We start from the raw sequence: 17,647 nt of genomic DNA, 5'->3' as shown, positions 1-17,647 counted from the left end.
ATTTAAGCTTAGACCACAGAAAAAAATCAGTCTTTGCTTCCGACTTACTGCTCTAAAAATCATGTGTCGGTAGCTGCATGTGCTTTCAAGAAATTGTATAATAGCCAACATCAGCTGCTAAGACCAAACGCTAGTATGTAGGAATTGTTTGTGCAGGAGGAATGTGGTGGTTGAATATGCACCCATGAATATGCATTGGTCCACCTTAAATAATAGTGAATGCCATAGACAAACCTGGTTATAATCTCAAACCATGCATTTATTTACTGTCTGCCTACATCATCCTGGCAAACAAATGACACATAACAGTAACTTAAACACTGATAACACACTGATAACACACTTAAATATATTTGCTATTAAACATCAAGGTCTTCTATCGCATATTAAGACTCTACTAACAGCTACAACTACAACACAATATATTTTGCTTTCCCATGTAGGTCAGACTTCGAAATCTTTTGCTTTGTGTCGAGTTCCCTTATTTCAATGGCAATACACAATTTATACTTCTTAACAGCACAAATACTGTCCTCCATCACTTTGTAATGTACAACACAACACAGTAACACTGCGGTTGGATACTATTTCCTGCCAAGCATCCAGCCGGTCTTTTTGCCTAAGCTTGCAGACATGGCAGCAAGTGTGAAGTAGTCAACACAGCCCAAGGCGTAGAGTAACAGAAAGTCATCCAAGCACTGACTGCCAGCCGTCACTTTTGCAGAGGATGGCCAGCAGCACAAGTGATGCACACATGCCTCCCTCGGTAGCTTCACTTGCATCCAGACCTCACTGGTTTCCAAGTCAATAATGCGGTAACCTGCAGAGACATCAATTACATCAAACTATAAAGTGCCATCTGAAACACTGAAGTAAGCCATGTTTACTGTGAAAACAGGCTATAAAAATGCTTACAAACAACTTAAGCTTCGCATAACTGTGAAACAAACAAGTGACTTTACACAGGAGAATAATGCAAAACATCAAAAAGCAAATTTCAGTAAAACCTAACCATTATAGCTATAAGTTTGGACACAAGAGCAAGGAAAGCACAATAAACAATACCCACAACTTCCTTTATTGCGCTAAGCAGTTAAGACGTTAGTATCAATATATTCCTTTAACATAAAGCTTCCTTGCAATGCCACGGCTGCTTGTTACATCCAGTTCAGTCTTTGAAGAAAACAAAAATTAACAAATGATGTGAATGCTCTACCACGGTACCAAAACCACATTTCATTCGTGATGAAAGAAAGTTCGAATGAGTGAGTGATAAATTTGACTTGTTGGTACAACATATTGGTGAATTGCAGCACAGATATTGACGACAGAAATGACGAGACAATAGACGTGTGCTGACTTACAACAAAAAGCTTTATTTTCAGCGACCCATGTTTATAGCCGTCACTCATCACATTGCACCTGCGCAATTCACACCCTTAGGTAGGTCAACTCTGTCTGATAAGTGTACAGATGCTGACACACATAGAGCTAAGTCGCGCAATCTTTTCAGCTTCAATAATTTCACGTGTTAGTTGATCACCGCTACTGCTGACAACAGTACACCGAGCAAACAATGGTTCACTGGCACATGAACTGCAACAACATGCAAGCCAACTGTCATGCACGTTTTTCTTGACATTATAGAGTGTTCTCTCAGCTGGTCATTGATACAGCGTCCTGTTTGGCCTATGTACTGTTTACCACAAGAAAGAGGGGTACAGTAATTCATGTTGCTAACATAGGTGACGAACGGATTTTTGTGCTTTTTGTTACACTTGTGTGCTGCCCTGAAACATTTCCTTTGATTACACAACTTTATAAGCTTCTGAGGTGCAAAGAAGACAACTTTAACTTTGGAACGATCTGCAGTTTTCACGATATTGTGAGACAGCTTATGAATGTATGGTATGACAGCCACTTTAAGTCGGTCAGATACTGGAGTGATCACATGGCAACCACTCGGTGCATGCGCTTTTCAGAGTAGAGGTCATGTGGTCACTGCATCTGACAGACATAAAACAGGCCGTCATACCCTACATTCATAAGCTCTCACAATATCAAGAAAATTGCATATCATTCTAAAGTTGTGTAATCAAAGGCAATGTCACAGCACGCCACACATATGCAACAAAACACCAAATTCCGTTTGTCACCTGTGTTAGCAATGTGGTTTATTGTATCCCCCTTGTGGTAAACAGTATATAGGTCAAATGGGACACTGCATCAATCACCGGCTGAGAGAACACTCATACAATGTCAAGAAAAATGTGCGTGACAGTAGGCTTGAATGTCATTGCAGTTCGCGTGACTGTGAACCGTCGTTTGCTCAGTGTACCGTTTCCAGCAGAAGCGGTGATCAACTAACACGTAAAATAATTGAGGCTGAAAAGATTTCGCGACTTGGCTCTGTGTGTATCAGCACACCTTCTGTACACTTGTCAGACAGTTTACTTTCTTCCTAAGGGTGCGAATTGCGCATGTGCAATGCAGTGACTGACAGCTATAAACATGGGCTTGCAAAAATAAAGCTTTTTGTTAAAGAGTTGCCGCATGTCTCTCGTCTTAACTCTTGTGTTGTTGCCTACATCTGCACAGCAATTCAGTGCCTGAACGACCAGCTACAACTACGCTACAGGTGTTGCATATCGGGAGAAGGGTTGAATATTGCTCTACACTGCAAAAGTTGCCGTTGCTATCCGCGGATGACGAATACGGAAGTTCTGGCCTTGAAAAAACCAAATTAGAACGCGAGCTTTTGGAAGCGGTGTTAACCGAAAATTCTGGACCTGATAGTAGGTTAGCGCCACTTAATTCACAGGCACTTTTAAACAAAGAAATGCAACTCATGAGTAGCCACAAATAAGCTGGTTTGTTAATTCTGCTTTTGTTTCTTCTTAGACTACCTAAACGCGAAAAACTTTGTCACTCGATTCAACCGCTCGGCCAAAACCAAGCATGAGAAGATGATTTTTTTCTCCTCAGGGGTACCACATTTCGAAAGATATGCATCAAATGCATCTGAAAAGTTAATCATTTCGGTGCAATACATGCATTGTTACAAACATTACAAAAACTTGAAAAAATGTGAATGATACTTACTACCCACAGCTTCCAATTTATCAGGGCTCAATGTCAGCTTCTCAACAGCATTGCCGTCCTTCAAGCACCGACAAGGAGCCCCTGTGATACTCCTACACCGAGCGCCAGGGCTCCCCACATCAGTTATGTCAGCTTTTTGCAGAACAGGGAATCCCGGCGATGGCACTGGAGCAGGCCCCAGTTATCGTTGCCAATGTATACAACATTTCCTAGGTGTACCTGCAATAAAAGATGGCAGAGACACATTAAGACAGCTTGCGTGTGGGAACGTGAAAGCACCTTTAGTCAACCAAATGGCTTCAATGTGACGTGCACAGTGTGACACGCACTAGGCACACCTTAAGTCAGCCAGAACCAAAGAGCTGCCGTGGCGTAAGGGAAGCGTGCTCCTTTCACACTCCAGGTTCTATTCCTACCCAGTCTGCACAACTTTCTTATTAAAGCAATTAATTTGCTTTGTTTACATGAACCTACCTAAATTTCACATTACTCCAAGCGTTTTGATGTGCTTTTATTGCTTGTGCAATAGGCCATCGGTTTTATGTCAATAAGTGCTGGTAGCAAAAAGAAATATGTCTAACCGTGCGATAAATGTAACCGGAAATGGCAGGTACGTCCAGTGGCATTAGTGTGGGGGCTGCACACAAAATTATATAGCTTACCCTGTTTCAAATTTATTTTAAAGAGCAGTTTCAGTGAGCCCAAGTAGAGTCTTTCAGCTTTTTGCAGTGCAGAAACAGGTACAGTTTGTGCCAGCCAACCAGATGAGCTCTCCTAGTAACTGTCTCTAATCACCCTCTCAGCAATTAGTGGTAGCCAAAGTATAGCTTGTATCTCTACAACTGACACATGTCCCATTTCCTTAATGTGGTATTCGTCACTGATTTTGATGGTCAATTGGTTGCCATAGAGGAACAATCGAAATTTGGCGCGCAGCACCAGTCGTGTCAGTGCATTGTCAAGTGGCACGAACATATTTCTCCCTTGAGTGAATTATGGTGCTCTCCTGGGCACATGTTGAGGCACCAGCCAGTCTGCCCCATGTACATTTGACTGAATATATACATGATCAAAGGAACAGACTATGCTACCCCTGACGAACACAAGACAAATTGGGTTGCATCTTTACCTCAGCAAGCCTCAATTCTCATGTGGACTGCTATGCACGCACATTTCCAGCGAAAAATAAAGTAGGCAGGATATGCACGACAGTTCACAAGTGAATTCAGAAAGGCGAGCAGGCAAGGGAGGTTTGCTTGGTTAAAGATACCACCAAATTTGTCTAGTGTCTATGAGAGGCAGCTCACTGTATTTTTTTCACAACTGGTCAAATGTACACAGAGCAGTCTGGCCGGTAACTAAATGTGCCAAATAAGTTCCCATATTTCACTCAAGAGACCAGCTTGCTCATCCAGTTTGGCCGTGCATTGCCGCGATAGGACTTCAGGCTGAATTAAGATCATCTGTTTTCACCTACGGTGAAAAATTGACACGAGAGATCAGTGAGGCATACCACATAAACAAGACATGCGAGCCAGACCCCATGATCAATTCATGAAATAAAAGGCGTCCTTTCTAGATGACAAGTGATTGAAGTTAGTCTGCGCCCATATTTACTTTCCTTTTTACACAAATATCATTTATTCTGATTTTATGCCTTTATATTACAACTTACGCCTTCCCTCTGAACGAAATTGTGCACAACATAAGCACACATCCAGTGTTGCTATTTTTAATCCTTCCATCAAAATAAATGGTCAGTTAGCAGCAGTCATGTTGTATGGTACCCTTTTCCTCCCCATGTAAATTCTATCCTGAAAAGTTACATGAACTGACTGGCAAACTCATACGTACACTACAAATTTCACCTAGCAAACACGGCTGGTTCTTAGAAAATGCACAAATACGGTGATAGGTATCTGTTGGCATACTGTAGCAATAGTAAGTGCCAGTTAGCTTCAACACTAGACAGTTTTAGTATAGCATATGCAACTAATAGCGTACGCCTATACGCTATAGTACAGCGTACGCTAAACAGCACACATTTATTAGTTTTAGTTGGCCTGCGAGATCTTCCAATCTCAGAGGCCATATGCCATCGTCGCACCTATCTCTCGACTTCACTGACAGGTGGCGCTGATATATGTCGGTTTCCCTCGTTAGGCTTCGTGTCGTTCAAAATGAGAAGCGATCTCGAAAACTCCACAAGGTTAACCATATTACACTGTTGTCAAAGCGGCCTGACGGTAAGCGAAAGTTGCTTACACAGTCATTTTCTACGAACGAAGCGAATTCTGCAAAAGCCACGCCAAATTCAATTCGAAGTGGGCAGCGGGGACCACCGCCATGTTTAACGTAAACTACGCAAACCACGCACAGACGGTAATGCTAAATCTGAGCAATAGCGTGCATACGCTAGAGGTCGGATAGCGTTCTGCACGTGCGCAGTGATGACCCACTATTTTATATCGTACGCAATGACATAGCGTACGCTAAACTAAAACTGTCTACTGCTGCAATACTTCAGCTGTCAGGCATCTACAGTGCTTATGACACCACAGAAGTGTAAGTGCACAACAAAAACAAGTGGCGCATCAACCATAAATTTGACTTGAGAGTAGTGACAACATAGACCGTTTCGTGTAGCTAAAACACTAGCCAATATGTAGAAAGTATATGCACAAGTATACATACCTATAGATATTTGCCTACCTAACTTAAAACTATAAGAGTTGCAGTGCATATGATGCTTATTCTAGACACTGGTATTTTTGACAAAAATACTCTTAGAATCAGATATAATGCTTTTTCAATTCATCCAGCCAGTAAATGAAGTCGTACACATATCATTACAATTTGGACTTGCAGGTTGAACATATTCTGACCTGAGCAGCGCCAAGCAGAATGAATAGACCGAATGCCCACTGTGCTGACCAAATACACAGGATGAAACAGAAAATATGGAAAGGGACCCCAAAGTATTAGAAATACTTCTTGACAGCTGTAGAATTAGGGCTTGTTGGTTGATTGTCACTATTAAAATTACACTAAAGCCAATAAGACTGTTCTGTATGGTGTAGTTGAAATCAAATTCATTTGACGAGCAACATTGCAATAACCAGCAAACATGGCAAGAGCAAGCAGACATGTGCGAAATAGTGTGCTTTTTTAATAATAGAGCATCAATACAATGAACTACCTACCAGTTAGCTATGTGTTCTATGCTGTATTGACTTGAAAAAAAGAGAAAAATAATGCAACGGGACATAGACTCGCAACTCCTACAATGCCTACTTGCATGAATAGGGATAGCTTGCCAAGAATATTAAAAAATGGGAGAGAAAAAAGCAGGCTTACTAGAAAACACTTCAGAACTGTAGTAACTGCAGCACAGTGAATACTGGCCTTAATGTATCATTTCAAGAAGTTTGAGCTCATCAAATGTGTATTTTCCAGTGGCAGTTATTTTTGGAACAAGACAGAAATAATCGTGAATATGAATGTTAAACAATGGTAAGCACACTGTGTGCTTACACCTATGACATATCTGGCCCATTACACTTTGAATTCTTATATGCACAGAAGCTGCACAAGAGTGTAAACACTAAAAATTCGGAAATAAAATCCTACAGCATAGGAAACAGTTTCAAAACAAGAAAACGAAAATGAAAAGTAATAAATAGTGTGTACTAAGCAAAATTAAAATGTAACTTGCAGCCAAGCGATTGATGCAAGAAAAAATACTTAACATCAGGACATGTTAGGTCTACTTTTATATAGAACACAATAAGGTGTGCATAACAGCTATGAACACAAATAAACAGCAAGTTGCATAAATATTTGGCCTATTTAGTAAGCTGTGTTGACTAATGTCGATTAACTTATCCACAAATGATACCAAGATGCTACTTTTTGGAACACGTACACTAAATACATACCTGACCCGACCATCCAGATTATATGTTGCACTACGGCAGGCATAGCCAAGGGGTCTGGTGGCTCCTCCGTTATGTAGGCACTGTTATGGGTCACAGCCTCGCCACTATAAAATAAGTTCTGTGTTAACTTATAGCAGTGGCACACAGCTTTATAAAGCTGTCAAATTGTCTAGACATGCATGGAGCATCTAAATATAGTCACAAAAACAATGTTTGCATTATTGCAGGGTGGCAACAGAGCACAAAGTAGAAGTCACTGATGAATGTCTTGATAATGGGGACCCTTTGATCACAGTAAAATTATTGACACGCAGCAGCACATAGCAAAGAAATGTTTGTTTACAAAACAATTCATTTTTTTTTCATGACTCAGTTTAACTTTCCCCTGTCATGTTTAGTTACGTATAAGGTATGTCAAAACATCTTGTCTTAAAAAGTAAGTTGGACTAGTAGCAAGCTGTGATTGCTTAAATTTTTTTTCTCTAAAGCTGCCGTAAACCGAAAACTTCGTAAGCAGATATTATTTACAACGTTGAGGCAAGGAAACATGGCAAGGAAACAAGTTTTTTGGACAAGTAGATATGAAACAAGTTTCCTTGGACAAGTAGATATGAAACAAGTTTCCTTGCCATGTAAGCAAGGAAACGTCATTGCAATAAGAATCGGTAAAGAGGCAAATGAGTCATTATGCAACTTCAGGAGAAAAGCGGGAGCTCACGCGCCGCACGCACATGATGAACACGATTATTTTCGAACGTTATATTTCTCATCGGAAGAAAACGTTTATCAAGATTTTCAATTTCGCATCGAAGCACTAAACTTGCGTAACTAAGCTCTGACAACCAGCGTTCAGCAAGCATCAGCACAGGTATCACTGTTGTCGCGGGACTTCTATTTCATACGCTCGCGCACGCTATGCACACACGAGAAGCTCACACAACACGCGCGTAGTTAGCCAGCACGATTACTTACCTTTTGAATGGTACGACGCGGTCGCGAAGCACTCTCCAAGTTGCCGGTGCTGCGTCGACGATGTTACTCCCCGCATACATGCCGCTGCGTAGTGGACGAGCTGAGGCGCGCTAACACACATTCTTTGCGACGTCCACCCAACTTTCCAGAACGAGAACAAAGAAACCGTACTCCACGGCATAAAATCGTTGGGCCACATTTGCCTGGCGCGCCACGCATACGGCGAGTTTGCAGCGTGACACAAGGTATCTTCAGGCACTTCTGTGCACGCTAACTGCGACCTACTTCATAACAGCAAACACAAAAACACACGATCAAGCAAACGCGACGCTCGTAGCACCCCGCACATACGACCGCCATCACAGAACACGGAGGAAAAACAATAGCGCCACCTGCATACTTGTGAGAATGTTGTGGCCTCTGTGATGACAAAAATATTAACCGGTACACTCGCATACTAAAATTTTGTGCCGGGTTACACACAACTACGTATAGATGTTGCGAGACGAAATAACTGTAGAACAATCTATATTTTACACTATAGTTTGGCGTAGAAATTCTAAAACGTATTTTACCTTTGAATTGCTTCCGCCATCTGCAGCCAGCATAAGCATGGCCTTCGAGATCAGCTTCGGTTATCCTTATCAAGCCGTCGCTGTGGCCTGATTTGAACGGTTGGGCTGTCTCGAAGCTGTCTCGAAGCCAATCCATGACGTTTAGCGATGCTGCCTACTTTTCCTACGCCGTCACTTAGTTTTAGATAACTTTCTGATGTCGTGAACATGAATTGTTGCCTCAGGAATTGTTGACACGATATCGGAGGTACAGATGTGCAGTGTTCGATGTTTTCGTGTGCGTTGTAACTGTTTCAGGTGGAAAGGATCAAATTCCACGAGGGTTGATAGCTCGTGTGGCGCAGGTTACACCCGTATCGTCCGCATTTCCTTTCGTGTCGGTGTGTTGAATGTGCGCGGGTTTTACTCCTGTCGTCCGTACCTTCTGTGTTTATCGTGCGGCTCGCGAAGATTCCTCCTAAAAAAAACATGTCTGCTGCGTGCATGTGTCCTGTGTGGTGTGTGAAACAAATGTGCGCTGGTGTACGGTGTGTTTGCAGCCCTATTGGTGGCTTATAGTCCTTTGCTCTAGTGCCGTTTCTATGATGTAAACTATACTTGAACTGAAAAAAATGCACTGTTCTTTATATGGACAAGTAGATATGATCTGTGTGTATCCACTGTGCAGTGTGCATGTGTTCGTCATTTTATGCAGCTCGTATCATGGGGCTTGTGCCTATTCATGATGGCCCTTGCTTAATGTTTCCACTTTTAGGGGCATGTGGCGTGCAAGCAGTCACAAAGTCTTGTGCATTTGGTGTGGAAGAAGGGAATACTTTTATGCCTAACTTTGTCTACTATAGGTGAACCGTTGCAACAATTAGCATTTTTTCCATGTGAATGCTTCTGCCATTTGATATAATTTGTAGCAGATCTTATCTGTGGAGAAGCATAATAAACATAATTTAACATGGTGTTCCTTAGAAGATATTAAGTACTGCATAACCACTATACATCTCCATACCTCACTGTATGATAAAGATGAATGTTCAGTTGAAAATTACAATATCTTATAGTTGCATGAACGTATACATGCGAAATGCTACAGCAGCCTGGCATCACATTAATGTCAATATTGGTGACATCCGGCAACGTTCTGGGAACGTGCTGTTTTGTAACGTTGCTACATTGATACCATTTACACGTTAAATTGATGTTTACACGCAACGTTGACACAACGTGGGTGTCAGGACGTTGCTGTGACATTTATTTATGACATTACTTGAACGTACAGCTGGCAACGTACATTCAACGTTGAGGTTGGCTGTTTAACGTTGCCTGACATTTGTTACAATCAGGCAACGTTTACGCTACGTTCTGTGTTACTTGGGCGGAAGGCGTTCCCAAATCCTGACTGGGAGCTTACCACTATCCTTAAAAAGAAAAATGTGCATTCATTGCACTCTTCCGAAGCTAACTATGGGGCAGAAATTTCGAGGTTAACAAAGAAGCCCTTCAACAAGTTAAGGACCGCACAATAAGCGATGGAACAAAATATCTTAGGCGTAACTTTAAGAGACACGAAGATAGAAAACGGGGATACCTGATCTTCTAGCTGACACTAGGCGAAAAAAAGCAGAGCTGCACAGCTCATGTATTGAGTAGAGTACATAACCGGTGAACCATTAGAGTTACAGAAAGAGTGCCAAGGGAAGGGAAGCGCAGTCTAGAGGACGGCAGAAAACTAGGTGGGGTGATCAAATTAGGAAATTTGCTGGCGTAAGTTGGAATCAGAGCAAGTAGGCGTAACTGAAGATCGCAGGGAGAGGCTTTTGTCCTGCAGTGGACATAGAAATAGGCTCATGATCATGATTATGATGATACAACGGTCCTCATGCATTCGCTGTCGTACCCTCCCCGTGATTCCGTCATGGTCGTTAGTAGCATGGTAATTGAAGATTTTTTCATCCGATTCTCGTCATACCATCGTCGTCGCCATGCACAAGTCGTCATCCGACTGTCCTCACGCGGTCTTCCGCACGTCGTCGTTGTTATAGAACCGTCATTACTTCAGAGACATCATCCCAATGTCGACTTGTAGTCCTCGTCATACTGCCTTTATCGTTCCAAACGACATTGTTTGACATTCCATCACCGTTCATTGCTTCGCCGTCCTACAGCAGTCATGCCGCCATGGTACTGACCGACCGGTTGTAAATTAGGCCTAGCTCGAAGTCTATTTATGTCCCATATATCCGAAGCAACGTAAAAATCTCAAATAACCTACATAATATAATTAAGTTGCTCGAATACAAATCGCATTAGCGCCGACAGTCATCGTGAGATGGGCTCTCTCATAACGTATTTATGTTCCGTTCGCACAGCGAACTTTTCAGCACTGACGTCACAGGTCCAGGCGCATCACTGCAATGATTATGCTGCGCAGAAAAAAAAGAGCGAAATTGCCGCGCGCTGTCATATCTTCCGCATATGCAATACGCGATAAAAGTTGAAAATGACCATTTCCTTTTTGTACCACTGGCTGTGCAACGCAAACGGCGTTGACGTTTCTTGTCTTTCTATCCAGCATCTGGGGACAAAAATATGACCAGTTAGTTTAACGTGCTAGCCATGGACTGAGCCTACCGGCTTGAGGGGTTATTTCGCGCGAAGATCATACCTACATCACACATGGTCAGCTGAAAACAATAGCTTTAAATGCGAAAACCACATCGACACATTCGTCGTCCTAAAAAATGTCCGTTGGAAGTTTACGGTTGTGTCCGGCTTTTCTGTCCGTCGTGAATCTGCGGTTACGTTCTTTTCACAATGGATTGACAACTAGCCCAATAACACACCTTTCTCTTGTAGAAATTATCAGCAGAACGCTCTTTTTGGATTCTTTTGGATTCTAAAAATGCATGCTTTGATCAGTGAAGGACAGCCTAAAAAAACATGTCTGCACATGGTTTATCAGTTACGAGCAGATAATTAGGCTTCTAACGGAACTCTAAGCGATGGTTAACGGTTGCCTGTTAACATGTCTTTGTACGACACCGGATGAAGAACAAGCGCTAACTCCTGCTCTTGTCGTTCGCTGTTGGAGGGTCACACTCTTTCCCAATTTGAAAGCACTTTAAGTTGAAGCTACAAAGCCTACACAGCTGCAAACGTGGATTTATTGGTGAAGCATTCAAGAAGTCGCATGAAATCGCAAAAATGAAGAGTACATTTCTTTTTCTCAGAAAGGCCTTCCATAGCCCGTTATGGCTACGACACACAAATACCAAATGATGTGGTTTCCGTATAAGAAGACAATCTGCGTTGAGTCTGGTGGAACTTCTGGAATGGGATGGAGAATTTTCATGTTGCTGACGGGTTGGGCGTGCCACTGCTTCAGATTGTTGAGCACATAGAATTCATTGGTGAAACATTCAAGAAGTCGCATGAAATCTCAAATATGAAGAGTACAAATATGAAGAGGACATGCAATACGGTCATCGCAGGATATACTTGAAAACTAGTAGTTCAAACTTTCTATTCAAATGCCGCTCCATGGAGCAGCTGACGCTGCTTCAAACAAACGTTGCAGACTCATCGCAAGTTTTCTTCTACGGAAACCACATTATTTGCCTTCTTTGTGTCGTAATGACTACTCGTTAAATAATATATTGCGGGCGATTTCCTAGACTTACTTTTTGTGCAGACAGATTTTTCTTATGGAAAGAGTGAAGTGATAGAATACGATGATTGTTCCTGCAATACACCTACGGTCACTTCAGCAGATAATCGATGACTGTGCAGCATCCAAGCCTGTTTATGAAGTATTCAAGGTTGGTTAATTACCTACTTAGTAACTGATTTTATCGCCCATGTGCCTATGTCACTATTGAATGAGGCTGCAGTGGGAGGCTAAAACATTTGCGTGCTTTCAAAGTGTCCTTTGATAAGTTTTCTTTCGAGAAATATTTACTTTTACCCGTGCATTCCGAAACGAGGCGCATGCAGAGCGCCGAAAATGCGGTGTATCCCGCATCGTTCAGCTTTTTTAAGCAAACACGTTCACTTCTATACGCGTCTCTTGAACTACAAATTTCATGCGATGACGATCGTCGCTTGTGACATAAGTACACGACAACTGATTGCATGCCACAGCAGGCCATTCTTGTGAGCTGTTTTGCGTCACCACAACGTCGAATTACTCGTGAACAGTGCTGCTGGCGTTCTTTATGTGCGCTAATGCGTCAACGCAATACAGCGCCTAAGTTTACTTGATCTGTTAGGAAATACAACAAAAAATTGGTGATCTTGAAACCCCGTAAATTGCTCTTGCCCTAGCCTCCAGCAGTACCCTCCCGCAATACTGTCATCGCAGGATATACTTCAAAACTAGTAGTTCAAACTTTCTCTTCTAATGCGGCTTCTTGGAGCAGCCGACGCTGCTTGAAACAAGCGTTCAGAAGCCCCGGTCCATACATCTTCTAAGGACGCATTTGTAGGGGGAACAAATGGTGCACCGTTCTCGAGACTACCTATGCGTTTGACAATCTGCAGCAGAGGCACGCACTACCCGTCGGCAACAAGCAAATTCTCCATCAAGTCCGCAACTTCCACCAGACTCATCGCAGATTGTCGTCTTGTACGGAAACAACATCATTTGCCTTATTTGTATTGTCGCCACAGAATAGGCGCTCCATAGACCCGCTATGGTGTATTGCAGAAACAATCGTCGTATTCTAGCACTTTACTCTTCTACAAAGAAAAGCTGTCTCCACAATAAGTGAATCAAGGAAATCATCCGGCATATTCCATTCACCATTAGTACGTGGAGCTTTATCTGTAAAAATAAGAAAAAACAATTGGCATTCGATGCATCCGCAGAAAATCTCTTGCAAATCAGCGTTAAATATATTTTCTGCCGGACAATATAATTGTTAGTCTCCCTTAAACAGGGAAGAAGAAATTACAGCGATAAGGTGCTCCGTGCGGCGTCATATACTGGCGTCTGCACAACAGATGGGATATATCAAGCCGATAGGCCAGCTCACTGAATATAACTTCGGAAAGCGATGCCATCAGACACTTGCGAAGCAGGCAAGGCCACTCATTCATTTTCAGGCTGCGAGGAACACAATGGCGGTGCGGTGCAGCTGCCGTTGGACAAGCCGAGAGTGGGGCACGTGCCCGGCACATGGAACAAGCCATATGAACGGAGCCCATATCCACTTAGGAAACTCACTCGTTTCGAAGCACCGGCACGACGTAGGAAAGGGAGCATGGAAAACATACTTGCAGAAAGTTGCTGGTGTGATGCTTAGCGATCAGTCCCGCTATCAATATATAGACCAATTTTCGTTATTCTGAAAAAGCTCTGAGTGCCCTTTTCTTTTTGCATTTTATCCACTGCCATTTTTCATGTAGTTACTTAGGCAGTGCAAATGTTAGGGGTAGGTTGATGCATGGTTTAAACGAGCCCATAAAACACAGAAGACTACAAAGCATAGACTATAAAAACGGGAAATATTCGATCATGCTAGAGTTAATAACAGCTGTGGCAGTAGTAGAACCTAAAAGAAGTGCGTACAACTGAGAATTCATCGGTTCAAAATGAAATACAATGCACCAACCACGACTACATTGTGTTTATGCGCCTTTTCATCAGTAAGTGAACCGTGGAGCACTTTTTTTGCGTATTCTGCGTGTGCAGCCACTCTTTCGCGGCCTGGCAAGGTGTAACCGTTTTATTGGGCCGATCGCGGTGTAGAGCACTCCAACATAATGTGCCACAGGGGCGACTGGGTATGTTTACTCGGTATGTGCACTGGGACCACTGGCTACGTGCCACTGGATTTTAGCTCGCTTTAAATATCATATCTCGCATCGCAACCATTATGTCTCACTAATATTAACACTACCACATATACTCTCTTGTAGCCATTCCATATACATGAGTTAAAGTCGTCATACAATGCTAATATAGAAATCATGAATGCTTCGCATTACGTAGATGTAAATATATTTGAGTCTTGAATATTTGCTGACCATTTCTATTTTCTCCGCTACTGTTGTATGGAAAATTATTACTGTCTTGTAAGCACATACTACTTGTTTTTTCTAATTACTCACATGTTTTACGTTTGTTTGTAAATTTACATTTTTGTCATTTGACGCCTGCCCACCTGTGTACTTACATGCGATTTCCGGCTGTCTTCTGTTGCCTTTAATGGGTTTTCGGGCTGGTTAAGTTGCCTGAGCGCAACATTTTACCCAGAACCCCACCATGTGGCGTTCTGGGTTCTGGGAATCCCGCACTTTCATGGGAAACTAAATCATCATTCATTCGTTCGTACGGGCGCTGAGTGGCCCTGAGCGTTCTTATCGTGCTTGCGCCGTGCTTGTTCCTCTATTTTACGCGACGCCAGTGTTGCACACGTTCCTTTAAAACAGGAACGAAAGCTCGTTCCTCGTTCCTTCCCAATCTTGAAACGAGTTCCCGTTACAAGTTCCTTTAATGCGAAAGGAAGGCGTTCCAGTTACACTTCGAACAATGGAACGTGTCCCTCAGAATGAGGTTAAATTAGGTTTTTTTAAATTAAAATGTAATGTGGATAATTCTGAGGCGAAATAAAGGGAGCAATGTAAAATTCAAATCGAACTACGTATATTATACGAACATCGCCGGCAGCAGATTATCTGGAGATAACTATAATGAAAAGAAACGCTCCTAGATAACTTTTTCAGGGAGCACCGGACATACTTTTAAACACAGCCAAGCACGGCCGCTGGTTAAAAAAAAAAACATTATAAAAAAGAAACATTTGTTATCCAGCGTCCATGCTTCAGACATGTCTAACTGTAACTTGGTGCTCGTCTATTACCCGCGCAACACATACGACACTTTCCACTTCGGGCTTCAAATTCGTAGTCAGGATACTGCGCTTCAGATGTGCAAATAGAAAGCTACTCACATGCGCCAATAAAAATAAATTTCTTGCACAAGAAACCGCATCGGAAGGAATACAGGGGCGTTTAATGGAAGATTATGTAATATTTCAGTACGAGCGGGAAAGAAAATTTGCGTAGAATCTCCTCAGGAAGTTATCTGAATGATGCGTAAGCATTTCGTGGTAACGATGTGGTGTTGAGTGCTGGTAATCCTCGCGCTGCTTAGCGGCTGTGGTCGTCTTGGCGCCATCAGGGTAAATGCGACAGCGCTGCGGCGACCAAATGACGGTGACATGAACTGCTGTGGAAGGCGGCGCAACGTGAACTGATGAGGCAAGCTAACTACTGGCGGTGGCGGCGCCAGCTGCGCTGATGACGTTCCGATCCGAAGCCACGGCTCCTCCACAGTTCCGGATTATTAAAGGTTTGCTTAGTGCGTGCCTGATTGCACAAGTCACGTGAGTGAGTGAGTAAGTGAGTGCTGTCGCGGGCGCGCTGGACGGCCAGGATTTCGTGTTGAGGTTTGTGCTGTGCAGAAGCGCCTCCCACTCGTTATTGCTGTAAGTCAGGCCGAGCGACCCACTCGGTAAGAGACGCGCTTGTGCTACTGCTCGCGCGTTCGTCGTCTTCTTCCACAGCTGGCGAAAACATTTCTGCGGGCTCTATCTTGAAAGTGATCGTCTTAGGCAACGGACGGCCGGAGGGACGGATAGTTTACTCGTTGGGTAACCATATAAATACTTACGCGTTAAAACAAATTATTAGAAGTAACAATGCATTCGAATGAGAACATCAAGTAATTTAAGTAATGTCTCTGGAGCTGCGCACGCTTTCGCCTTCACTGTCTTTGGTGTACATGCTTAAGTGATTGTCAATTTCTTGTTTCACACTTTTAGTATTTAGTTTTTTCGTACTTTTAATTTTGTTTGAGAAGATTTAACATAAAAGCATGCGCTATTGGTGTATTGTTTCATGATATTTGTTTGTGGGCTGTCATACTCAAAAATGCGAGGAATAAGTTTGTAAACAACGCCAGACAAAGTTGTGCAACTTTTGTAGTAAAACATTGCTCGTAGCTCTATCTTTAAATCTAATCAAATCATACATGTTTAATTTGCCAGAAGAATAGAAAAGTCCCCTGCGGAGGCAAAGACTAAAGGCAAGAAAGCCTGACGAGGTCTTGGCCCCCTGATCACCACACAGTCTGCAGCGGTTGACACAAACAATATACTTTATCAAGTACATAGCGCCTGCTTCTTCTCTACATCGGATCACTTGCGTATTTCAGTGGTGCCACTGATGAATTGAGATTTGGAGCAATTTTTGGAGCAGCAAATCTTAATTTTCGAGCAGTTTGGAGAATGCAGATTCAGATTTCGGAGCACTTTGGAGCTAATAAATGCCAACTGCTGGACACGTTCTAAGCTAATTCAAACACTTAAAATTGACAAGCGTTATTCCAGAAAGTATTTGCTTGCTGTAAAACAATGTTGCTCCGCCTCTAATACATGTTTCCCTACGCTCGCGTGCTCGTTTGATTAAGTTTATTCACTCTCGCTCTCTCCCTCAATTTATATGAAGACACGAACCTGTTCACACAGTGTGCTGTAATTAGTTTATTTCAAGTTGAGTGAAGCTGCTCATATGTTCACATCGCATGATTTTTTCATTGATAGCTGACACTTTATTTTTCAGCACGGCTCTTTATCAGTCAGAAGCACCTGGCCTGACTCAATGTCATCAATGCTTTTCTGAGCCAGGTCAGCCTTGATGAGCCTCTCATAACGCTCAGTCATTGCTTCAGACGACACCAGGTACTGTTCAATGGTATCGACTGGTTCGAATGTTATCGAATGGTTCAACTGGCGTCGACTAACTATTTCGACACCAGCAGTTCAAACAAGCTCGATTATTCGGATTACTTTGAGGCAGGATCACTGGCCCATAAGTTTCAAAATAAACTCGACCGAAATTTCGCACACCTTAAGGTACGCCATTCTATTTAATTCGGACTCCACCGCACTACTGCGTGCTAATTTGACTGCCGAGTTGAGCAGAAATCCAATATTTTGGCGTTGATACATCGCTTGCATCGACGAGCATGGTGGTCGGCCATGTTGCCGACACCTGGGAAAA

The 17,647-nt window shown here is 42.7% G+C and overlaps 1 long non-coding RNA gene across 1 annotated transcript in view; it reads right to left on the bottom strand.

Moving 5' to 3' along the window:
- Positions 1–580: 580 nt before the first annotated feature.
- The window catches only part of LOC125943002 (uncharacterized), a 44,543-nt gene continuing 27,476 nt past the window's right edge, over positions 581–17,647 (bottom strand). The window contains exon 4 of the long non-coding RNA XR_007465479.1: positions 581–820. This is a non-coding gene — a long non-coding RNA (uncharacterized LOC125943002). The remainder of the gene's footprint in view (positions 821–17,647) is intronic.

This window comes from Dermacentor silvarum, chromosome 2 (assembly GCF_013339745.2).
Source record: "Dermacentor silvarum isolate Dsil-2018 chromosome 2, BIME_Dsil_1.4, whole genome shotgun sequence".
Lineage (NCBI taxonomy): Eukaryota > Metazoa > Arthropoda > Arachnida > Ixodida > Ixodidae > Dermacentor > Dermacentor silvarum.
This window is presented reverse-complemented; position numbering and strand designations above follow the sequence as displayed.